The sequence below is a fragment of the Oryx dammah genome, unplaced genomic scaffold (assembly GCF_014754425.2).
Source record: "Oryx dammah isolate SB20612 unplaced genomic scaffold, SCBI_Odam_1.1 HiC_scaffold_11229, whole genome shotgun sequence".
Lineage (NCBI taxonomy): Eukaryota > Metazoa > Chordata > Mammalia > Artiodactyla > Bovidae > Oryx > Oryx dammah.
Genome location: NW_024080622.1, coordinates 3,590,980 through 3,617,145, shown reverse-complemented (window position 1 = coordinate 3,617,145; position 26,166 = coordinate 3,590,980). Strand labels below are relative to the sequence as shown.

The 26,166-nt window shown below is 39.4% G+C and overlaps 1 pseudogene; it reads right to left on the bottom strand.

Annotated features, from left to right (window-relative positions):
- Positions 1 to 10,352: 10,352 nt before the first annotated feature.
- On the bottom strand, positions 10,353 to 12,594 carry LOC120861161 (annotated as a pseudogene).
- Positions 12,595 to 26,166: the final 13,572 nt, after the last annotated feature.

The window sequence follows — 26,166 nt, the reverse complement described above, 5'->3', positions numbered from 1 at the left end:
TAAACTGTTGCAGAACAGAATAACAGTTGTCTTGTTGGAGGCTTACAGGAACATTATACAAGGCCCATGTGGATAGCTGCAAGAATAAAAGATTATCACATCTTCTCTGGGTTATAACCTACACCAAGAAGTCTGCAACAACTAACCTCCCTTATTAATATAAAAAAAGCCTGAATTCTAACTCATGTACGATGGTAGGGATACTAGCCTGCTATCTTCGCCATTGCTATTCCTTGCCCCAATACCTTGTCTCTCAATTTGAGCTTGGACTCAGTAACACTACCACAAAGAGGCATGGTATTTGATGGGCCTCTGGATGTGTTGCCCTAAGCAATTTATCAAGTAACTCACAAGACTCCAGATCTCTGCAGGGTCTCAGATAAGGGAAAGTTCCCCAGCAGGCCCAGGGGGTGGTTCAACCTGCCCTGCTCCTCAGGTCTAGTGGCCCCACAAGCCCATTGGTACAAGGAGTTTCAGTGCTGTCTGAAATCTCCCACAAGCATCTTTTAGGAGAATCCTAGCAAATTTCTTAGCACTATGTCCTCTTTCGTTAACACACTTTCACCATTTGAGAAGAAGCTCCTCGGTTGCTACTGTGCCCTGTTCTTTTGTGTGTGTGTGTGTGTGTGCCCTGTTCTTAGGACATGAATTGACTATGCAGACTCAACTGCCAAGGAATGCAGTGTTATCTGATTCACAAAGCTCTGTAATTGAACCAGTGCTGCAGCAAAAGCTGAGCGCCGAAGAACTGATGCTTTTGAACTGTGGTGCTGGAGAAGACTCTTGAGAGTCCCTTGGACTGCAAGGAGATCCAACCAGTCCATTCTAAAGGAGATCAGCCCTGGGATTTCTTTGGAAGGAATGATGCTAAAGCTGAAACTCCAGTACTTTGGCCACCTCATGCAAAGAGTTGACTCATTGGAAAAGACTCTGATGCTGGGAGGGATTGGGGGCAGGAGGAGAAGGGGACGACAGAGGATGAGATGGCTGGATGGCATCACTGACTCGATGGACATGAGTCTGAGTAAACTCCGGGAGTTGGTGATGGACAGGGAGGCCTGGCATGCTGCGATTCATGGGGTCGCAAAGAGTCAGACACGACTGAGCGACTGAACTGAACTGAACTGAGCAGCATTTCACTGTTAAGTGGAAATAGTATGTACATTACCAGCTCATACAGGTCTTGAAGGCATAATTAAAACATGAACATGAAGCCCAACATTCTGTCATAACCGCTCCTTCTGTACTAACTTTCCCTCAGACCACATGTATGGCCTTATGAGGAGTGAGGAAAGAAAGTAGGGTCCTGGTGTACCCTACAGTATTTGGGTACACCCAAATATGGTTTGTACAGTATGCTGACTTCAAGAGAAGTATTTTATAGCTTATCCCAGAGATGATACTAAAAGACAGTAGTGAAGCCAAAGTCATTATAGCCTGCCACCATGAACAGAGAAGAATCAATACTCTAAATCATTTCTAGTTAATTATACTCCAATACCCCACAGCCTCTGCAAGAGCAAATTCTTGGTTGGGATTAAATGTGGAGCAAAAACAGAAAGTACTGCTTCATTTACCTGGGTAGCATCTACAAACTAGTCCAGACCGGTCAAAACTAACAATAACTACCAGAAATCTGTACAAAATGCCAGAGTATATGGTTTGATAAACCTATTAAACAAGTACCAGAGTGCCTGAAGAGCCAGTGTATTTGGTTAATAACTTTGGTTATTAACTTTCCAAAGTTAATCACTTTGGAACTAGATGGCTATGTATCCTATTTTGAAAATGTTAATTCATGGACAGTGACTAATGGGTTGACCTACTGGATAAAACCTTAGGAAGAACAAAATTGGAAGACTGGTGAAGTCTAGGGGAAAAGTTATAGGGAAGACTTCTCAGAATGGGCATGTATGACAAATCCATGACCCATATCAATGTTCATCAGAGGACATCTATGGCAGAAAAGCTCTCAGTAATCAGATAGACAGTACATTCTGTCCTATGGATATCAATCAACCTCTTTCTCCAGCTACCTAGTACTTACTTAACAGGCCCATTTATGAAGTGATATGACAACAGGAAAGGAGGCTGTGTATGAGCTTTTCTTCACTGAGGTTGATTTGGCTCCTGCCTATTCTGAGTTCCGATGTGATAAAAGCCAAGGCCATGCTGAGCCCCTGTTTGAACACACCATTCTCCCAGGAACCAGTGAGCTGGTTGGAGGCAAACTGATGCATTGGACACTTTCCATCATACAAGGAGCAGATATTGTCCTCTTGGGAATAGAAACATTTTCAAGATACGAATTTGCCTTTACTGTGTAAAATGCTTCTACTGGCACTAAACAGAAGGCCTCATTCATTGCCATTCATATTCCATTCAAACCACTTCAGACCAAGGAATCTGTTTGCAGAGAAGGACACAGTAGATTGAAATTACACTTACAGAATTCATTAGCATTATCACAAGCCCCAGAAACCCAGAAGCATCTGACAATGTGGTAGAATGGCTCAGTGACCACATCAGCTAAAAGAAAATTACCTCACAGGATTGTTATACAAGATGAATGTGTGACTTAAACCAGTGGAAATAAATCGCAACCTCTCCCTCCTAGCTGAATACATGAGCTGAGGAGCCAAGGAATGGAGGTTTACAAAGGTTCTATTCATTTTTCCCCTTCAGATCAGTTCAGTTGCTCAGTCGTGTCTGACTCTTTGCGACCCCATGAACCATAGCACGCCAGGTGTCCCTGTCCATCACCAATTGCTGGAGTTCACCCAAACCCATGTATATTGAGTCAGTGATGCCATCCAACCATCTCATCCTCTATCGTCCCCTTCTTCTCCTGCCCTCAGTCTTTCCCAGAATCAGGGTCTTTTCAAATGAGTTACCTCTTTGCATCAGGTGGCCAAAGTATTGGAGTTTCAGCTTCAGAATCAGTCCTTCCAATGAACACCCAGGACTGATCTCCTTTAGGATGGACTGGTTGGACATCTTTGCAGTCCAAGGGACTCTCAAGAGTCTTCTCCAACACCACAGTTCAAAAGCATCAATTCTTCGGTGCTCAGCTTTCTTCACAGTCCAACTCTCACATCCATACATGACTGCTGGAAAAACCATAGCCTTGACTAGATGGACCTTTGCTGAGAAAATAATGTCTCTGCTTTTTAATATGCTGTCTAGGCTGGTCATAACTTTCCTTCCAAGGAGTAAGCGTCTTTTAATTTCATGGCTGCAATCACCATCTGCAGTGATTTTGGAGCCCAAAAAATAAAGTTTGACACTGTTTCCACTGTTTCCCCATCTATTTGCCATGAAGTGATTTTTCCTCTGCTTTTTAAAAATTGAGACATAATTCATAATACATATAAAGTGTACAATTCAGTGATTCAGTATTTTCATTAAGTTTGTGACCATAACCACTATCTAATTCCAGAATACTGTCATCATCTCCAAAATAAATCCTGTACCCTTAGCAGTCACCTCCATTCCTCCTCCCCCAGTCCTTAGGTAACCACTAATCTACTCCCTGTGAATTTATTTGCCTATTATGGATATTTCATATGAATGAAATCATGTAATAGGTGGCCTTTTGCATCTGGTTCCTTTCACTTCAGTTCAGTTGCTCAGTTATTTCCAACTCTTTGTGACCCCATGGACTGCAGCACACCAGGCTTCCTTGTCCATCACCAACTCCCAAAGCTTGCTCAAACTCTTCTCCAACATGAGTTTGAGCCATGATGCCATCTGGTGATGCCATCCAACTATCTCATCCTCTGTCATCCCCTTCTCCTCCTGCCTTCAATCTTTATCAGCATCAGGGTCTTTTCCAATGAGTCAGTTGTTCACATCAGGTGGCCAAAGTATTGGAGCTTCAGCTTCAGCATCAGTCCCTCCAATGAATATTCAGGACTGATTTCCTTTAGAATTAACTGGTTTGATCTCCTTGTAGTCCAAGGGACTCTCAAGAGTCTTCTCCAACACCACAGTACAAAAGCATCAATTCTTCAGTGCTCAGCCTTCTTTATGGTCCAACTCTCACATCCATACAGGATTACTGGAAAAACAGCTTTGACTATCTGTACCTTTGTTGGCAAAGTAATGTCTCTGCTTTTGATCCTGATTACCAAGGGAAAGTCAGATTGCTGCTAGCTAATGAGGGAAGGATATCAGTTCATGTCTGCAATTCATGGAAATGGGGATGACAGAACAGATTTAAGAAATGTAGAGGAAACTATATTTCCAAAACTTTGTGACTGATGAGGCATACAGATTGAGGACAAGGAAGGACTCTTGACTTTGTCATTCTTTCTTTAAGTTTTCTTTATCTTTTTCTGTTTTTTTTTTTTTTTTTTTTTTTTTTTGCTTTCTATTTTTCTATTAATTATAGGAGAGGGGTGAAAAAATAACTGAAAACCATTTCTAATAATAACTGAGAAAGTCAAATTCTCAGTTTTGTCACTTTCATTCCTACATAACAGTCTGCTTTGAAACTCTGTTATTAAGTGCATATATATTTTGCATAGTTTGCATTGTTATGTTGTCTTGATGATTGATCCTTTTATGATCATGAAATATATTTCTATCTCTGCTAACATTCCTTGTCCTGAAGTCTACCTGTCTGACACACACAGCCACTCCAGTTTTCTTAAGACTAGAGTTTGCATGGTGTAACTTTTTTCGTACTTTTAATTTTAACCTATTTGAGTCTTCATATTTAAATATTATATGAATAATATATAGCAGCATATATATATTTAATATTAATATCATTTTATACATTAAGATATTAATCCTTTACTGTACTTGTAGTCTAACTACTTTCCTGAACTACATCTCATTAATTTCTTGTATTAGTGGATTTTATTTATTTAATTTTTGGCCACACCACATAGCATGTAGGATCTTAGTTCCCCTACCAGTGATCGAACCCATGCCCCCATGTGTTGGAAGCATGGCGTCTTAACACTGGATTGCCAGGAAAGTCCTTATTAGTGGATTTTGAAAGGAGAATTTTTGAAGGGAAAGTGAAAATAGAGACTACATGCCTTAATTCTTGTTCCAGGAAATTTTTACCCAGGGAGATAGGACTAAGAGGAATGAATAACTTCACTGCTTACCTCAGGATATGTCTGCCAAGCAGTGTGTCTGGGCAGATCATCCACAGGAATAGCTTTCCTATTAAAATAACAGCTTGGTAACCTGGACAAAGAGCTTGCTTCTCTGACACCAGTTTGCTTATCAAAAATTATTTTAAAATCTTCACTTTGCATTCATAAACTTTGCCTAGCTCCAAACAAGTCCCTACCTTGAAGGACCATCTTTAAACCACAAGTCTAGGCCTTCAAACTCTTAATCTTCAATCCTATCCTAATTAGCAGCCTTGCTCCTGGGTCACAGTTGAATCAAGGTGGTCTCTTCTATGCTGCAATAACATCAGTGAACTCAGCTTGATTGAGTAGATTTCTTTGGTGGTCTTATGGGAAGCTGAGAAAATTTTGACAATAAAATGGGTATTTTTTTCACAGTTTTTAGATAAATAAAATTCTCTGTCAAATAGAGAATAATTAATAATAATATAACATAATATAATCTTTTTTTTTCAAAAAAATTTTTGGAGTACATGATTTACAATATTATGTTAGTTTCAGGTGTACAGCAAAGTGAATCAGTTATACATATACAGAGTCACCCATTTTTTAAAATTCTTTTTCCATATAGGCCATTAAAGAATATTGAGCCATGTTTTCTGTGCTATACAGCAGGTTCTTATTATAGTGTGGGTATGTCAATCCCAACCTCCCTATTTATCCCTCCTCCCTCTTATCCCCTGGTAACCATGTTATTTCCCCTATATCTGTGACTCTACTTCTGTTTTGTGAATAAGTTCATTTGTACCCTTTTTCTAAGACTCCACATATAAGTGATATCATATGATGTTTGTCTCTCTGTGTCTGACTTACTTCACTTAATATGACAGTCTTTCAGTCCATCCATGTTGCTGCAAACAGCATTGTTTTGTTCTTTTTTATGGCTGGGTAGTATTCCACTGTATTTATGTACCACATCTTCTTCATCCATTCCTCCACTGATAGACATTTAGGTTGCTTCCATGTTCTGGATATTGTAAACAGGGCTGCAATGAACATTGGGGTGCATGTATCTTTTTGAATTATGCTTTTCTGTAAGTATATGCCCAGGAGTGGAATTGCTCAGTCATACAGTATGTCTTTATAAGGAACTTGCATAATAGTGGCTGTATCAATTTACATTCCCCCCAACAGTAATGAAGGGTTCCCTTTTTTCCACACCCTCTCCAGCATTTACTGGTTGTAGATTTTTTGATGATGGCCATTCTGAACAGTATAAAATGATACCTTGTTGTAGTTTTGTATAATCTATTCTTTTATATCCTACTCTCATTTTTTCCTATCACTTATCAAAATCAAATTAAAATAATAATACTTTGGTAATTCCCTGGTGGTCCAGCAGTTAGAATTCCACATTTTCACTGCTAAGGGTCAGGGTTCATTCCTTGGTTGGGGAACTAAGATTCCACCAGTGGTTCAGCCAGAAAAAAATTTCAAAGATAAATAAAATGATAGCACTTGGCCTTTTGAGGCCAAATAGTACAAACTTGTTAACATTCTCAAGGTCAGGGTTTTTTGTGTGTGGTTTTTTTTTTTTTTTTGCCATATAATTACTAGTATGCTCTCAGCTGGTAAAGAATTCGTCTGCAATTTTAGAGACCTGGGTTTGATCCCTGGGTTGGGAAGATCCCCTGGAGAAGGGAAGGGCTACCCACTCCAGTATTCTGACCTAGAGAATTCCATGGACTGTCCATGGGGTCGCAAAGAATCAGACACAACTGGGCGACTTTCGCTTTCACTTTCTCAATATAACAAGTAAACATATTTAGTCAAGGTTAGGACTTGCATCTTTGAAGAGAGAAGCTGAACAATTAATTTTACCTGTTTTACATCTAAAATATCCCTAGTTACTTTAACTTAATGTGAGAATTTATAGAAAATAGAATATGGTAGGTCTGCTACACTTTGATTCTTCATTTATTCAGAAGGATGTTTTAGAGTACAAATACGATCTTGTCAGCACTTTTGTGCATGGTTTCTAATGCCTTTCTATTGCTCCAAAAGTAACTTGTCCTCATCCTTAGTATACTGCAGTATAAAAGGCACTGCATTCTGTGACTCCTGCCTAAGTGTCAGTTTTCATGTCTCAGTTTGCTCTTCTCTCACTGTTTCCCAATGCCCCAAATTCCTGTGGCATTTCTTCAAGCACCCCCAAATTCCTCTGACATTCAAGGCCTTCACATTTGCAGTGCCCTTTCCTGGAATGTTTCCCCACTTCCCTTCTACATTCCTTTTTGCTCCTCTAAGCCTTACCCTTTAGATTTCACCTTAAACATCATTTCCTATTCTTTTATATCCTACTCTCATTTTTTTCCTATCACTTAGATTGTCTTCCTTCTATGGTTTTCTTTGCACTCTGCCTTCTCCCTCCTGGCACAAACCGCAGTTGTTAAGTTTATGGTTGTTTGCATGCTTATTCCATGCCGTCTTTCCCACTGGGCTCTAAATTCTTTGACACTTTGTTTACTGGACAGGACAATGCCTGTCTCGGAGGAGGACTCTATAGATATTTGTGGAGCAGATGAAAGAATTTCTAAAACTGACATTTAAATTAGTGCTTTATTTCATAATCTTCCTCTCGAAATAGGAAAAGTATGTTAAATAAAATAAATTGTTCCTTTTCCATGCCAAGTGTGGTGACCCAAAGACTAAAGAGCAGATAAAATGAAGGAGGGTCTTGGAATTCAGGAACAGAAAAATCAGACCCTTATTGTCCTTCCCTCCCCCATGCTGTTAACTATTAGTGGATTTCAGGTCTTCCTGAGCAGTATAACCTGTCTCCCTTCCTACCCCACACAGGGAAAAGGTATTTCCCCCACCCAGTACATGTGCCTCATTCAGTCAGCAAATGACCCGCAAGACCCCTATCCCACTCCTTGTACTCTGGGTATAAAAGTGGACTAAGGGCCCCTGTTCAAAGTCGGCTCTCCCTTGAGCTGGCCCACTGTTCTAACAGCATCTCCCACCTTAATAAACTTTATTTACCTCTCATCTGTCTTATATCTGGAAATTCTTTTCCAACCCACTCCTGGACCATGACACCAAGGTCCTGATAGACAGATTTTAAGATTAATTTTTAAAAAAACCTTATATATAATTTCTGATATGCTAGGTAGGCATTGTCTTAGTGAAAGTGAAAGTCACAGTCATGTCTGACTCTTTGCAACCCCATGGACCATACTGTCCATGGAATACTCCAGGCCAGAATACTGGAATGGGTAGCTATTCCCTTCTCCAGGGGATCTTCCCAATACAGGGATCAAACCTAGGTCTCTTGCATTGCAGGCAGATTCTTTACCATCTGAGCCATCAGGGAAGCTCAGGCCTTGTCTTTAAGTCCTTTATAGTTAGGAACTCATTTTATTATAATGTTCTGAGGTATGTATTGTTATTATTTGCCCCTTTATTTAATTTTTAAAATAAATTCTCCACCCAGCTTGAAGGATCTTAGTTCCCTGACCCAGGGATAGAACCTCTGCCCTTGACAGTGAAAGCACAGAGGCCTCACCACAGAGTCCTCACCACAGGGAATTCCTATTAGTGCCCTTTTATAGATGAGGAAAGTAAAGCAGAGAGAGGTAAAGTATTGAATACATTGTCCAAGGTAGCACAACTAGTAAATGACAGAGCTAGGATTTGAACTCCAGGAGGCTGATTCCAGAGTCTGTACTTTTGACCATGATTCCATGCTGTGAAGAATAGTGTCTGGCGCACGGTAGGTGCTCAGTGAATGCTAGCGAGATAAAAAGTGTTTTTCTGTAATCTTTCTTTGCCCGGGTTGCCAGCTAGTGTTTAATTTTAAGGTGTTACAGCAGGCAGGTAGTTAGATAAAAGCATAGAAATGGGGGCAGGGGCCAGGTAGCAGGAAATCATGCATCTCGTAAACAGCGGGCGTTCATGGGCAGACAGGAAATCAGGAACATGCAGACTGACAGGAAACCACACCTTTTGGGCAATAAGTGTCCTGGAAGCAGATAAAGAAAGATGAAGGCAGGAATCTCCTGCCTGTGAATGTAACTTGTTGTTAAATATGCTCTCATTGCAATAAAACTAGCCTTGCAGATAAGAAGTCCCCATCATGCACCTATGCTGTGACACGATCTAAGCTAAGTAAGAAAAAAATCCCTCCTGCCTTCAGGAAGATAGAGTGGGGATGAAAATCAGGAATATGACCCCCAAACTCCTCCTTCCCCAGTGAATGTTTTGCCCCTTCATTTGCATGGCCCTCATAACCAGCTGGCCAAAGAGAAACAGGACAACAGCTCCTCACCTGTCTACCTGCTCTCCCTCTGAGTATTTTTGCTTAAATAAATTCACTTTACTTTTTACCTCCCTGCTTCATCTCTGAATTCTTCCACAATGAGGCAAAAACATTAAATTCTGTTCTGCCAGGAACAAAGGCAAATACTACATCTTTGAATTCTGTATCTCGGTGCTTAGCAGTCACAGCCTAACTATCAGCTCATTGAAAAGTCAGGATGAAATTACTACTCTCTGACTCTAAATCCTAGATACTTTAGCTCCTGCTGAAGTTGGGCTCACAGGCCATTGCGAGGGCTAGTAGCTTTATAGTGCATGAATGAGATTGAAATCTTTGAAAAACAGGTTTAATTTGTCAAATGCCTTTTCTATTGATATAATAACATAATTTTTATACTTCAGATTGTTAATGTGGTGTATTACATTGATTGATTTTTGAATATTGAACCAGTTCTTGCACCACTGGAATAAATACCACTTAATCATAGTATATAATCCTTCTGATGTATTTTTAATACTCGGTTTTCTGATAATTTGTTCAGGATTTTTGCATCTATGTACATCAGGGATATTGGCCTGTAAATTTCTTTTCTTATTGTCCTCACTTAACTTTTGGTAATATTGGTCTTGTAAAATTTTGGAATTGTTCCCTCCCTCCTCTTCAATTTTTGGAAAAGTTTGAGAGAATATAGGTCTTATATCTTTTCTGAGTTGGGGAGATAACTCACCAGTGAAGATGTCTGGTCCTGGACTTTGATTTTTGGGAAGTTTTTGATTACTGTTTCAATCTCTTTGCTAGTGATTGGCTTGTTCAGATTTTCTATTTCTTCGTGATTCAGACTTGGAAGATTGTGTGCTTCTAAGAATTTGTCCATTTTTCTTTCTGTGGTATCAATTGTAATTTTCCCACTTTTTTCCTGACTTTATTCTTTCATTTCGTAGTGAGTCTAGCTAAAACTTTGTTCATTTTATTTCTCTTTTCAGAGAACCAGCTCTTAGTTTCATTGATCTTTTTTGTTGTTTTTTAGTCTCTATTTTATTTACTTCTGTTCATATCTTCATTATTTCCTTCTCTGTTGACTTTGGGCCTTGTTTGCTCTTCATTATCTAATTCCAGTAGGTGTAAGGGTAGAGTGATTATTTGAATTATTACTTGTTTCTTGAGATAGGCCTGCATTGCTATAAACTTCCCTTTTAGTACCACTTTTGCTACATTCCTTAGATTTTTATATATCATGTTTTCATTTTAGTTTGTCTTCAGATATGTTTTCATTTCTCTTTTAAGCTCTATGTTAAATTCAATGGCTGTTAAATAACATGCTGATTAGTTTCCACATATTTGTGATTTTTCTAGCTTTCTTCTAGATTATAATCATTGTGGCAAAAAAAAATGCCTGATATGGTTTTGATTTTCTTAAATGTATTGAGACTAGTTTTGTTTTCCAAATTAATGGTCTATCCTGGAGAATTTTCCATATGCACTTGAGAAGAATGTGTAATCTGCTGCTTTTGGGTAGAATGTTCTCTGTGATTCTATTAAGCCCATCTGATATAAATTTTTATTTTAAAGCCACTGTTTCCTTGTTGACCTTCTGCCTGAATGATCTATCCATTGATATAAGTAGGGTATTAAAATACTCCACTATATTGTGTTACTGTCAGTTTCTCCCTTTAAATCTGTTAATAATTAGCTTATATATTTTGGTGATCCTATGTTAGATGCATACATATGAATAATCATTATGTCTTCTTGATGAGTTGTCCCCTTTATCATTATATAATGTCCATCTTTGTCTCTTGTTATGTTTTTTGGCTTGAAGTTTATTTTTGTTGGATATAAGTATGGCTACATTTGCTTTATTGGGCTCTCATTTACTTGGAGTATCATCTTTCATCCCTTCACTTTTGGGCTTACATTTGTCTTTAGAACTAAGTGTTCTGGAGGCTGCATTTAGTTGGGTCTTGTCTTCAAACTCATCAGCTACTTTCTGTCTTTTAATTCATGGATTCAATTTCCAGGATGATTTTTGATAAATGAGAACTTAGTACTGCCATTTTATCTTTTATTTTCTAGTTGCTCTATATCTCCATTGTTTCTTTTTTTGTTTGTATTTCTGTCTGCCATTTTAGTTTCGTGGTTTTCTATTTTGTTTTTCTCAGTTTCCTCTTCTTTTTCACTGTTTAATAAGACACAATAGAAAAACAAATGGTTGATATTTTGTACATTGCATTTTCTTTAGAGCAAAGGATCGTTTATATTTCCATAATAGTTCAACACCACAGACTGAAAACAGAACTAGTGAGAAAACAGCTGAATTTGCACTTGAAGTCAACTTCCCCTTGACTGCAAAATTCAAGGTTTCTCAGATGTCAATACAGTGTTGAAAGCAATGGATAAAACTTTACAGATTGCTTGTGTTTTTTCCAGGCTATTGCACTAGTAAACCCACAGGCTGTATTCTTCATTGTTTGCATCTGTAGTCTTCAAAGCCAATAAGCTTTTTCCTGCACCCAGATCATCATCATAACATACCATTTGGGTGATTAAATACAGAGCATACCCATGTAAAACATCATACTGATCTGATGTGGATACTTCTATACCAAACTTGGTAAGCTGCATAGTAAGTTCTTCCTCCAAAGGGATAAAAGGCAATTTTTAATCTTTTTGAGTGACAGCTATATAATTTATCAGTTCTAGTACCCCCTCAAGACTTTGCCCTTCAGAGACTTTCAGTTTCTCAACTACATCAATGTATTTTCTTTCTTTCTTTCTTTCTTTTTTATAAATCCTGCACAGGTATCTGAATTATTGTTGCTTTGTCCTGAGGTCTTGGTAGAATTGGTGTCAAAGTTTGCCACCTTGCTGGACCGTGAAAGCCCCCCAAGGCTGTAGTCTATAGACTTGCCCTTAGTACTGATTTCTCTGCTCTGGGAATTGCTACTATTGTATTGCTTCTTGTCTTTCTGAAACATCTTACCACATAGCTGATCCAGAGGCTCTCACTGTAGAATCCAACACTATTTTATCATTTTCAAAGATTCCACAGACAGTGGTCTGAGCAGATAGCTTCCTTTCATTCTAACATGGTCATTTCTCATCAGAAAAACAAGGTACCTTACCACTTTCTGCACTCAGGGTCATAGACTCACCGCCTGGGCAGCCTGAGCCACTGTTGCAACTCCTGTTCTACTCAGTTTCCTCTTTTAATAGGCTTTGTGTCTCTGCTCTAGACTTGTAGTTAACATGTTCAGTTCAGTTCAGTTCAGTCGCTCAGTTGTGTCCACTCTTTGCGACCCCATGAATTGCAGCATTCCAGGCCTCCCTGTCCATCACCAACTCCCGGAGTTCACCCAAACTCATGTGCATTGAGTCGGTGATGCCATCCAGCCATCTCATCCTCTGTCGTCCCCTTATCCTCTTGCCCCCAACCCTTCCAGCATCAGAGTCTTTTCCAGTGAGTCAACTCTTCGCATGAGGTGGCCAAAGTACTGGAGTTTCAGCTTTAGCATCATTCCTTCCAAAGAACACCCAGGGCTGATCTCCTTTAGAATGGACTGGTTGGATCTCCGTGCAGTCCATGGGACTCTCAAGAGTCTTCTCCAACACCACAGTTCAAAAGCATCAACAAGAGGTTTCGATAAAATGTCTCAAATAGTCCTTTTTCTGTCAATGACATATTCTCTTCACTTGCCTATGTGAGTTCTGTCCTGTTCCTCTTACCTTTTTATGTTTTTGTTGTCACAAATTGTCTCATTTTATGTTGCAAGTTTGTTACCAAATTGAAGTACCTATAGTCCTGGGTCAGGAAGATCCCCTGGAGAAGGAAATGGCTACCCACTCCAGTATTCTTACCTGGAGAATTCCATGGACAGAGGAGCAGGTTGGGCTACCATCCATGGGGTCAGAAAAGAGTCAGATGTGACTTAGTGACCAAACAACAGCAAAATAGTTATTTTTACTGCTCCCCCCACTTTAACCTTATGTTATAATTGTTGAACAACCTATACTGATATAGAGTTGTAATTTTTTGATTCTGAAATTATATTTATCACCTTATTCAAAGTTTTGTATACTTTTGCTTTCAGGTGGTTGCTGGCTAGGATTGCAAGCACGGCCTCCACTTTTCCCCTAGTCCTGCCTCCACTATATATTCCAGTGCACACCTTTTCGAGGTACTGATGTGTAGAACTCTGGTGTCTTGGTGTGTTGGTCAGAGGGACCTTGGTTTAATTATGGATATTTTACTGATTGTAAATTGAAGGGGAGAGACAAAAGGAGGGTATCATGCCACTATAATGCTGATGTCACTCCCAGAGTTTATTTTTTAGTAGATTTAAGATCACAACAAAATTGAGGAAGGAACCCCAAGTACCCCCTGCCCCACACATGCATAGGTTCTCCCATTACTGATATCCCCACCAGAGTGGCACATTTGTTACAACAGATGAATCTGTAGTGATCCAAAATCCACATTTTACCCTAGAGTTCACTCTTAGTGTTGTATATTCTATGGATTTGGACAAATAATGACATGTACCTATTATTATAGTATCATATATAGAATTTTCATTTGCCTTTTCCAGAATATCTTAGTTGGAATTGTGTAGTATGGAGGTAGGTTTTTCATGTTGGCTTCTTATTCACTAAGTAATGTGCTTTTAAGATTCCCTCATATCTTTTCATGGCTTGGTAGCTTGCTTTTTTTTTTTTTTTGCATTGAATAATATCCCGTTGTCTAGATGTACTATTATTTATCTATTCACCTACTTAAGGCAATGTTTTTGCTTATAAGTGTTCACATGAATAAAGCTGTTATAAGGCTTCCCTGGTGGCTCACATGGTAAAGAATCTGCCTACAATATGGGAGACCCAGGTTCAATACCTGGGTCAGGAAGATCCCCTGGAGAAGGGAATGGCAACCTGCACCAGTATTCTTGCCTGGACAGAGGAGCCTGGCGGGGTACAATCCATGGGGTTGCAACGAGTCTGTTATATACATCTGTGTGCAAGTTTTCAACTCCTTTGGCTAAATACCAAGGAACATGATTGCTGGATTACATGGTAAAAGAGTTTATTCCTGTAAGAAACCACAAACTCTCTTCCAAAGTGGGTGAAATGCATTGCATTCTGACCAGCAATATATGAGACTTCCTGTTGCTCCAAAGGCTCTCTAGCATTTGGTTTTGTATTTTGAATTTTGTCCCCTTTAATAGATGTATTACCATTGTTTAGTTGCTCTGTCATGTCAGACTCTTGTGATCCCCATGGACAGCAGCATTCCAGGCTTCCTTGTCCTTCATTATCTCCCGGAGTTTGCTCACTCATGTCCATTGAATCGGTGATGCCATCCAACCATCTCATCCTCTGTCAGTTGACAGATTTTATTTTCTTGAGCTCCAAAATCACTGTTGATGATGACTACAGCCATATTAAAAGACGTTTGCTCCTTAGAAGGAAAGCTATGACAAATCTAGACAGCATATTAAAAAGCAGAGACATCACTTTGCCAACAAAGGTCCATATAATCAAATCTATGGTTTTGCCAGTAGTCATGCGTGGATGTGAAAGATGGACTATAAAGAACACTGATGCTGAAGAATTGATGTTTTTGGACTGTGGTGTTGGAGAAGACTCTTGAGAGTCCCTTGGACTGCAAGGAGATCAAACCAATCAATCTTAAAGGAAATCAACACTGAATATTTGTTGGAAGGACTGATGCTGAAACTGAAGCTCCAATACTCTGGCCACCTCATGTGAAGAGCTGACTCATTGGGAAAGACCCTGATGCTGGGAAAGATTGAGGGCAGGAGGAGTATGAACTCATTGAATGGCATAACTCAATGGACTTGAGTTTGTGCAAACTCTGGGAGACAGTGTAGCACAGGGAAGCCTGGTATTTCAGTCCATGGGGTTGTGAAGATTTGGACATGACTAAGCGACTGAGCAACAACTTCTGGTCTCTCTACTCTGCTTCACTAATCTACTATTTTTTCTTTAATATCACACTATTTTGATTATTGTGACTTTATAGTAAGTCTTCAAGGCAGGGAATGTCAGTCTTTCAACTCTATTCTCCTTCAGTATTTCATTGAGTATTCTGGGTCTTTTTCCTGTCCATAAATTTTTTAGAATTAGTTTGTTGATATTCACAAATAACTTGTTTTGATTATGATTGGGAGCACTTTGAATTTATAGATCAATTTTAAAAAACAAAAAATAAAAAGAACTGAGTTGAGGTAATTTTCCCCAAACCAAACAACTTGATATTTTACTTAGGCTATACAGTCATGAGTAAATAAATGATTTATACTTGATACTTTGATATCTTAAAAATAGAGTTTGGAAAATATATTAGGTTGGTACAGTAACTGTGGTTTTGAATTGTTAAAATTTGCCATTTGATATTGGAATATACTCTTAAATAATGTGGTTATGTTGTATATCACTTTAATATGCATTTCCTGCTTTACAGTTTTTAATGACTTATTACTTCTTGCTTATTTTATATTTATTTTATACTATGGAGATGATGTTCAACAAAAAGCAAATTTGAGCAATTTTTTTTTTATTCGAGTTCAAAATGGATTGTAAAGCATCAGAGACAACTTGTAACATCAACACAACTGGCCCAGAAACTGCTAACAAACGTACAGTCCAGTGGTGGTTCTAGAAGTTTTGCAAAGGAGACGAGGGCCTTGAGGATGAGCAGGGTAGCGGCCGGCCATTAGAAGTTGGCAACAACCAACTGAGAACAATTATCAAAGCTGATTCTCTTAAAACTATATGAGAAGTTGCCTAAGAACTGAATGTTGACTATTCTATGGTCAACAATTTGAAGTAAATTGGACAGGTGAAAAAGCTCGATACGTTGGTGCCTTATAAGTTGACCACAAACCCAAAATATTGTTGTTCTGAAGTATCATCTTTTCTTAATCTACGCAACAACAACAAATGATTTCAGATTGTGATGTGTGATGAAAAGTGGACTTTATATATGAACCAGTGATGACCAGCTCGATGATTGGACAGAGAAGCAGCTCCAAAGCACTTCAAAGTCAAATTTATACTAAAAAAAAGACAATGGTCACTGTTTGGTGGTCTGCTGCCCATCTGATCCATGACAGCTTTCTGAATCCCAGTGAAACCATTACATTTGAGAATTATGCCCAGAAAACTGATGAGAAGCACTGGAAACTGCAATGCTTGCAGCCAGCTTTGGTCAACAGAAAGGGCCCAGTTCTTATACATGACAAAGCCCAACCACATGTCACACAACCAACACTTCAAAAGTTGAATGAATTGGGCTACAAAGTTTTGCTTCATTTGCCATATTCACCTGACCTCTCACAACTACCGCTTCTTCAAGCATCTTGACAACTTTTTGCAGGGAAAACACTTACACCACCAGCAGGATGCTTTCCAAGAGTTTGTTGAATCCCAAGCACAGATTTTTACACTACAGGAATAAATAAAGTTAATTCTCATTGCCAAAAATGCGTTGAATGTAATGAATGGTCTCTATTTTGGTTAATAAAGAAGAGCTAGAGCCTAGTTATAATTATTTAAAATTCACGGTCCAAAATTGGAATTATGTTTTCACTAACCCAACAGTATCACAAGGTAGGAGCCACATTTTGGATATGTTCAGTTCAGTCACTCAGTTGTGAACGACTCTTTGCAACTCCATGAACTACAGAACGTCAGGCCTCCCTGTCCATCATGAACTCCGGGAGTCTACCGAAACTCTTGTCCATTGAGTCAGTGATGCCATCCAACCATCTCATCCTCTGTCGTCCCTTTCTCCTCCTGCTCTCAATGTTTCCCAACATCAGGGTCTTTTCCAATGAGTCAGCTCTTCACATCAGGTGGCCAAAGTACTGGAGTTTCAGCTTCAACATCAGTCCTTCCAATGAACATTCAGGCCTGATTTCCTTTAGGATTGACTGGTTTGATCTCCACGCAGTCCAAGGGACTCTAAAGAGTCTTCTCCAACTCCACAGTTCAAAAGCTTCAATTCTTCAGTGCTCAGCTTTCTTTATGGTCCAACTCTCACATCCATACATGACTACTGGAAAAACCATAGCCTTGACTAGATGGACCTTTGTTGACAAAGTAATGTCTCTGCTTTTTAATATGCTGTCTAGGTTGGTCATAACTTTCCTTCCAAGAAGTAAGGGTCTTTTAATTTCATGGATGCAATCACCATCTGCAGTGATTTTGGAGCCCCCCAAAATAAAGTCTGACACTGTTTCCACTGTTTCCCCATCTATTTGCCATGAAGTGACGGGACCAGATGCCATGATCTTAGTTTTCTGAATGTTGAGCTTTAAGCCAACTTTTTCATTCTCCACTTTCACTTTCATCAACAGGCTCTTTAGTTCTTCACTTTCTGCCATAAGGGTGGATCTGCATATCTGAGGTTATTGATATTTTCCCCGGCAATCTTTGATTCCAGCTTGTGTTTCCTCCAGCCCAGAGTTTCTCATGATGTACTCTGCATATAAGTTAAATAATCAGGGTGACAATATACAGCCTTGAACATATTCCTTTCCTAATTTGGAACCAGCCTGTTGTTCCATGTCCAGTTCTAACTGTTGCTTCATGACCTGCATACAGATTTCTCAGGAGGCGGGTCAGGTGGTCTGGTATTCCCATTTCTTTCAGAATTTTCCACAGTTTATTGTGATCCACACAGTCAAAGGCTTTAGCATAGTCAATAAAGCAGATGATTTTCTGGAACTCTCTGGCTTTTTTGATGATCCAGCCGATGTTGGCAATTTGATCTCTGGTTCCTCTGCCTTTTCTAAAACCAGCTTGAACATACAGAAGTTCAATTTTCACATACTGTTGAAGCCTGGCTTGGAGAATTTTGAGCATTACTTTACTAGTGTGTGAGATGAGTGCCATTGTGCGGTAGTTTGAGCATTCTTTTGCATTGCCTTTCTTTGGGATTGGAATGAACACTGACCTTTTGGAGACCTGTGGCCACTGCTGAGTTTTCCAAATTTGCTGACATATTGAGTGCAGCACTTTCACAGCATCATCTTTTAGGATTTGAAATATTTCAACTGGAATTCCACCACCTCCACTAGCTTTGTTTGTAGTGATCCTTCCTAAGGCCCACTTGACTTCACATTCCAGGATGTCTGGCTCTAGGTGAGTGATCACACCATCGTGATTATCTGGGTCATGAAGATCTTTTTTGTACAGTTCTTCTGTGTATTCTTGCCAACTCTTCCTAATATCTTCTGCTTCTGTTAGGTCCATACCATTCTGTCCTTTATTTAGCCCATCTGCATGAAATGTTCCCTTGGTGTCTCTAATTTTCTTGAAGAGATCTCTAGTCTTTCCCTTTCTATTGTTTTCCTCTATTTCTTTGCATTGATCACAGAGGAAGGCTTTCTTATCTCTTGCTATTCTTTGGAACTCTGCATTCAAATGGGTATATCATTCCTTTTCTCCTTTGCTTTTCCTCTTCTCTTTTCCCAGCTATTTGTAAGGCCTCCTTAGATGACCATTTTGCTTTTTTGTATTTCTTTTTCTTGGGGATGGTCTTGATCCCTGTCTCCTGTACAGTGTCACAAACCTCCATCCATGGTTCATCAGGCACTCTATCAGATCTAATCCCTTAAATCTATTTCTCACTTCCACTGTATAATCATAGCAATCAGAGCGTGCCATACCATTGATCAATGGAATGTAACATACCTAAAATACAGCAGTTCCCTGATCACTGGATCTGCACAATTGCCTGGAATCTAAAGCAAATCACCAACTTGGAGTTACAGAGAAGAGAATAAAAGACAGGAAGGAAGCAACTAAAGGACTTAAAACAGAGAAGGCTAAATATTCTTTCTTGCCCTTCTCTTTCAATTGAGGTTAAGAGTGTAGGTTTTTGGGTATCTTAAAAAAAAAAATCTGTTTATCTCATAGATCAATCTATTCTAATTAGACAAAGCAAATGGTAGGATAAATTATAAAGGTCCCATATTAAACCTCAGACTTTCTATTAAAATCTATCCTAAAAGACCATCCAAGAAAATGTTATCTGTGAAGATGGTACCTTGGTCCAAGTTCATAGCTCCATTCCTCTCAAAAATCTATACTGGGTTGACTCAACACTAAGAAGTGTGGGTTAACTTGTTTAAGACTGTTGCCTTACAGCCTGTCCTCCAGGAAAAGGAGTTGGCCACTGCAAGTTCAGTTCAGTCTCTCAGTTGTGTCCAAATCTTTGCGACCCCATGGAATGTAGCATGCCAGGCCTCCCAGTCCATAACCAACTCCTTGAGTTCTCAAACTCATGTCCATTGTGTCAGTGATGCGATCCAACCATATCATCCTCTGTCATCCCCTTCTCCGCTGGCCTTCAATCTTTCCCAGCATCAGGGTCTTTTCAAATGAGTCAGTTCTTTGCATGAGGTGGCCAAAGTATTGGAGTTTCAGCTTCAGCATCAGTCCTTCCAATGAATATTCAGGTCTGGTTTCCTTTAGGATGGACTGGTTTGATCTTCTCCCAATGCAAGGGACTCTAAAGAGTCTTCTCTAACACCACAGTTCAAAAGCACCAATTCTTTGGCGCTCAGCTTTCTTTATAGTCCAACTCTCTCATCCATACATGAGTACTGGAAAAACCATAGCTTTGACTAGACGGACTTTTGTGGACAAATGTCTCCGCTTTTTAACATGCTATCTAGGTTGGTCATAACTTTCTTTCCAAGGAGTAAGCGTCTTTTAATTTCATGGCTGCAGTCACCATCTGCAGTGATTTTGGAGCCCGAAATAATAGTTTGTCACTCTTTCCACTGTTTCCCCATCTATTTGTCATGAAGTGACAGGACCAGATGCCACGATCTTAGTTTTCTGAATGTTGAGTTTTAAGGCGAACTTTTTCACTCTCCTCGTTCACTTTCATCAAGAGGATCTTTAGTTCTTCACTTTCTGCCATAAGGGTGGTGTCATCTGCATATCTGAGGTTATTGATATTTCTCCCGGCAATCTTGATTCCCGCTTGTGCTTCCTCCAGCCCAGAGTTTCTCATGATGTATTCTGCATATAAGTTAAATAAGCAGGGTGACAATATACAGCCTTGAGGTACTCCTTTCCCGATCTGGAACCAGTTTGCTTTTCCATGTCTAGTTCTAACAGTTGTTTCCTGACCTGCATAGATTTCTCAAGAGGCAGGTAGGGTGGTCTGGTATTTCAACCTGTTTAAGAATTTTTCAGTTTGTTGTGATCCACACAAAGATTTTGGCATAGTCAATAAAGCAAATGTTTTTCTGTCACTCTCTTGCTTTTTCGATGATCTAACAGATGTTGGCAATTTGATCTCTGGTTCCTCTGCCTTTTCTAAATCCAGCCTGAACATCCAGAAGTTTACGGTTCACGTACTGTTGAAGCCTGGCTTGGAGAATTTTGAGCATTACTTTACTAGCATGTGAGATGAGTGCAATTTTGCAGTAGTTTGAGCATTCTTTTGCATTGCCTTTCTTTGGGATTGGAATGAAAACTGATCTTTTCCAGGCCTGTAGCCACTACTGAGTTTTCCAAATTTGCTGGCATATCAAGTGCAGCACTTTCACAGCAAAATAGCTCAACTGCAAAAGTGCCATTAAAGCTGGCCACTTGCTTAAGACAATCAATCCCTGACTCAGCCACTAAGTGTGGGTTAACTTGCTGAAGACTGTGGCCTTACAGCCTGTCCTCCAGGAAAAGGAGTTGGTCACTGCAAAACCTCCATTAAAGCTGGCCACTTGCTGAAGAAAATCAATCCCCAGTCCCAAGATATCTGGTCCTATACAGGAAAGGCAGACCTCTCCACCCACTCAGTGGCACCCACTCTGTGGCACAATCCAGAAACAAGATTCCTCCCTTTTTTTCCCTTACCCTGTCTACCTACTATTAAGTCCTATTTTGTCTCCCTCCAAAACGTCACCATTCAGATGGATATTTTTACTCTATATTTCTCCTCTAAAATTAGTCTTCATTAATTACAGTTTACTTTCTGCAGTCAATTCTTTCAGTTCAGTTCAGTCGCTCAGTCGTGTCTGACTCTGTGACCCCATGAACCACAGCACACCAAGCCTCCTTGTCCATCACTAACTCCCAGAATTCGCTCAGACTCACATCCATCGAGTCAGTGATGCCATCCAGCCATCTCATCCTGGGTCTTCCCCTTCTCCTCCTGCCCCCAATCCCTCCCAGCATCAGAGTCTTTTCCAGTGAGTCAACTCTTCGCATGAGGTGGCCAAAGTACTGGAGTTTCAGCTTTAGCATCATTCCTTCCAAAGTAATTCCAGGATTGATCTCCTTCAGAATGGACTGGTGGGATCTCCTTGCAGTCCAAGGGACTCTCAAGAGTCTTCTCCAACACCACAGTTCAAACGCATCAATTCTTTGGCACTCAGCCTTCTTCACAGTCCAACTCTCACATCCATATATGACTACTGGAAAAAACATAGCCTTGACTAGACGGACCTTAGTCTGCAAAGTAATGTCTCTGCTTTTGAATATACTATCTAGGTTGGTCATAACTTTTCTTCCAAGGAGTAAGCGTCTTTTCATTTCATGGCTGCAGTCACCATCTGCAGTGATTTTGGAGCCAAAAAAAAAAAAAAAGTGTGACACTGTTTCTACTGTTTCCCCATCCATTTCCCATGAAGTGATGGGACCAGATGCCATGATCTTCATTTTCCGAATGTTGAGCTTTAAGCCAACTTTTTCACTCTCCTCTTTCACTTTCATCAAGAGGCTTTTTAGCTCCTCTTCACTTTCTGCCATAACGGTGGTGTCATCTGCATATCTGAGGTTACTGATATTTCTCCCGGCAATCTTGATTCCAGCTTGTGTTTCTTCCAGTCCAGCGTTTCTCATTATGTACTCTGCATAGAAGTTAAATAATCAGGGTGACAATATACAGCCTTGACGTACTCCTTTTCCTATTTGGAACCAGTCTGTTGTTCCATGTCCAGTTCTAACTGTTGCTTCCTGGCCTGCATACAGATTTCTCAAGAGGCAGGTCAGGTGGTCTGGTATTCCCATCTCTTTCAGAATTTTCTACAGTTTATTGTGATCCACACAGTCAAAGGCTTTGACATAGTCAATAAAGCAGAAATAGATGTGTTTCTGGAACTCTCTTGCTTTTTCCATGATCCAGAGGATGTTGGCAATTTGATCTCTGGCTCCTCTGCCTTTTCTAAAACCAGCTTGAACATCAGGGAGTTCACGGTTCACGTATTGCTGAAGTCTGGCTTGGAGAATTTTGAGCATTACTTTACTAGCATGTGAGATGAGTGCAATTGTGCAGTAGTTTGAGCATTCTTTGGCATTGCCTTTCTTTGGAATTGGAATGAAAACTGACCGTTTCCGGTCCTGTGGCCACTGCTGAGTTTTCCAAATTTGCTGGCATATTGAGTGAAGCACTTTCACAGCATCGTCTTTCAGGATTTGAAACAGCTCAACTGGAATTCCATCACCTCCACTAGCTTTGTTTGTAGTGATGCTTTCTAAGACCCACTTGACTTCATATTCCAAGATGTCTGGCTCTAGATTAGTGATCACATCATCATGATTATCTGGGCCGTGAAGATCTGTTTTGTACAGTTCTTCTGTGTATTCTTGCCACCTCTTCATATCTTCTGCTTCTGTTATGTCCAGACCATTTCTGTCCTTTATCGAGCCCATCTTTGCATGAAATGTTCCCTTGGTATCTCTAATTTTCTTGAAGAGATCTCTAGTCTTTCCCATTCTATTGTTTTCCTCTATTTCTTTGCATTGATCACTGAAGAAGGCTTTCTTATCTCTTCTTGCTATTCTTTGGAACTCTGCATTCAGATGCCTATATCTTTCCTTTTCTCCTTTGCTTTTCGCCTCTCTTCTTTTCACAGCTATTTTAAGCCCTCCCCAGACAGCCATTTGGCTTTTTTGCATTTCTTTTCCATGGGGGTGGTGTTGATCCCTGTCTCCTGTACAATGTCACGAACCTCATTCCATAGTTCATCAGGCACTCTGTCTATCAGATCTAGACCCTTAAATCTATTTCTCACTTCCACTGTATAATCACAAGGGATTTGATTTAGGTCTTTGATTTAGGTCATATCTGAATGGTCTAGCGGTTTTCCCTACTTTCTTTTAAGTCTGAATTTGGCAATAAGGAGTTCATGATCTGAGCCACAGTCAGTTCCCGGTCTTGTTTTTGTTGACTGTATAGAGCTTCTCCATCTTTGGGTGCAAAGAATATAGTCAATCTGATTTCGGTGTTGACCTTCTTGTGATGTCCATGTGTAGCATCTTCTCTTGTGTTGTTGGCAGAGGGGCATGAGGTGGCCAAAATACTGGAGTTTCAGCTTTAGCATCATTCCTTAGGTGGGTATTTATTGATTTATCTTTCACTCTTGCATCCTACTTTCTATTTTTTTAATTCCCTTCTTCCTGAAGGACCTCTTCATCCTTTCTTTCCCTGGGGGTTTTTCTTTGTATTATGCATAAAGTAATATTCTACACACAATTGCCCTGAACCTCATAACACTTAACAGACTGAATTTCTCTTTACTAAGTCAGTGCAGTCTTCTTTGATTCTCTGCTGAAATTCAATGTCATTAATTATTCATTGGTACTTCTAAGTGTGGTACTGGAGAAAACTCCTGAGAGTCCCTTGGATAACAAGATCAAGCCAGTCAATTCTAAACAAAAAATAGTGACAGCAGCCAATTGAACATTTAAAAAATAGATATTTCTTTACTTGTTTGGTTATGCCAGGGCCTTAGTTGTGGCACGCAGGATTTTTAGCTGAGGCATGTGAACGTAGTTGCAGTGTGTGGGATCTAGTTCCCTGACTAGAGATTGAACCCAGAACCCCTATTTTGGGAGCAAGGAGCCTTAGCCACCTAACCACCAGGGAAGTCCCTCAACACTGTTAAGTACACGTGTGCAACTCTAAATATCTTACCTGATTTGAGAAAAATATTTGCAAGTTATTTGATAGAGGTGAGACCAAACTTATCCAATTGTGCTTGTTCCAGAATCACTTTAGCCACTGAGATTTTTTTTTTACAATCTTAAAAACTGAGGAAACTCAACAGATGTTTTTCAAAATTTAATCTATGAGAAATTGAAACACATTTTTAAAAGCATTTTTCATTTAAAAGTAACTCCATTACATGATTAAATAAATAACATTTTGGAACTTCTCTTGAAGTCCAGAGATCAGGACTCTATGCTCCCTCAGTTGGGGAACTAAGATCTGCATGCTGAGTGGTACAGCCAAAAGAAAAAAAAAGTTACAAAAAATAATTATCTAAACAAATTTGAGAAAAGCATTGTTTTACATTTTTGCAAATCTAACTTTATAGCATACAACTGAATTCTCTAGTTTACTTGTACCTTCTGTTGCTCAGATATATTGTCTTGACATCAACAAAATCCAATCTCAAATATAGTTTTTTATATAGTGTTCACAGCCTTTTCAGATAATCATGCATCATTCTTGATACTGTATCAAAAGTTGACAAGCAACTGTTTCATAAAGACTTAGTGGCAATGAATTTAGCTTTATTTCTCAGCTGGTAAGAAGCTGATACCATAAAGAAATTTTCACACAGTTTTATTAAAATCCACTGGTCTACCTGGCATTTTGAATGGATCTCTTTCTCTTTTTGCATTGGTCATCAGAAATATTGGTCCACTAAGCTATATAGATGTTCCAAATACTGGCACTTTGGTGTATAGTATCAAAAATACTTATGTTCATTAATATTCTCATTGAATTGAGTATGCGTCCAGGTAGTGGGATGCTATCAAATGCACAGTCTTAGATTTAAAAAATTCCCCAAATCCCAATTTTTCTTTGAAAGCTTAAATTTTATCACTGACAACAAATACTTTTATTCACGTTGAATTATCAGGATGATGTAGTTTGAGACAAACATGTCAGATGACTTCAAGTAAAAATGATGTTCCATGGGACTACTTCTCAATGACCATAACATCACCATTGCTTTTGTTATCTCTCTTGCTTTACATCATTCTGGAATGTATATAGTTCATATGTGCTTGCTATTTCATCACCTGGGACATTTAAAAGATGTATATTCAGGGGTTGAGACTTAATAACTTGCATTACTTTATCAAAGACATTCTTAAGGGAGACTTTTTTTGGAGAGATCCCAGCTGTAAAGAACACAATGACCAACATGAGGACCACTATTAGTCTGGAACTATTGCATTGCCTCAACTGATGCCATTTTACAACTTTGCTTTTCTAATGGAAACTTCTATTGACATTTAAACTCAGGATGAGCACAGTGACTTTTCCTATGGAAGCATGCTGCTTAATATTTTGATAAGCCTCATCTTCTGAACTCTTCAGAAAGTATTGTTAAAACTTGTGAAAAATGAGTTACCACCTCACAGATGTTTATTAAAGTGCATATTTCTGCAGTGCTAAGAATACTGACACTAGCAAAACTGAAACTATACATCAATTAAGTAACTCCCCATTTCTCCCTTGTTTTTCAGTTGCTCTGTTATTTCTGACTCTGCAGCCCCATGGACTGCAGCACACCAGGCTTCCCTGTCCTTCACCATCTCCTGGAGCTTGCTCAAACTCATGTCTACTCAATCAGTGATACCATCAAACCACCAGGTCCTCCGTCATCCCCCCTTCCCTCCTGTCTTCAATCTTTCCCAGCATCAGGGTCTTTTCTAATGACTCAGGTCTTGGCATCAGATGGCCAAGATGCAGCTTCAGCTTCA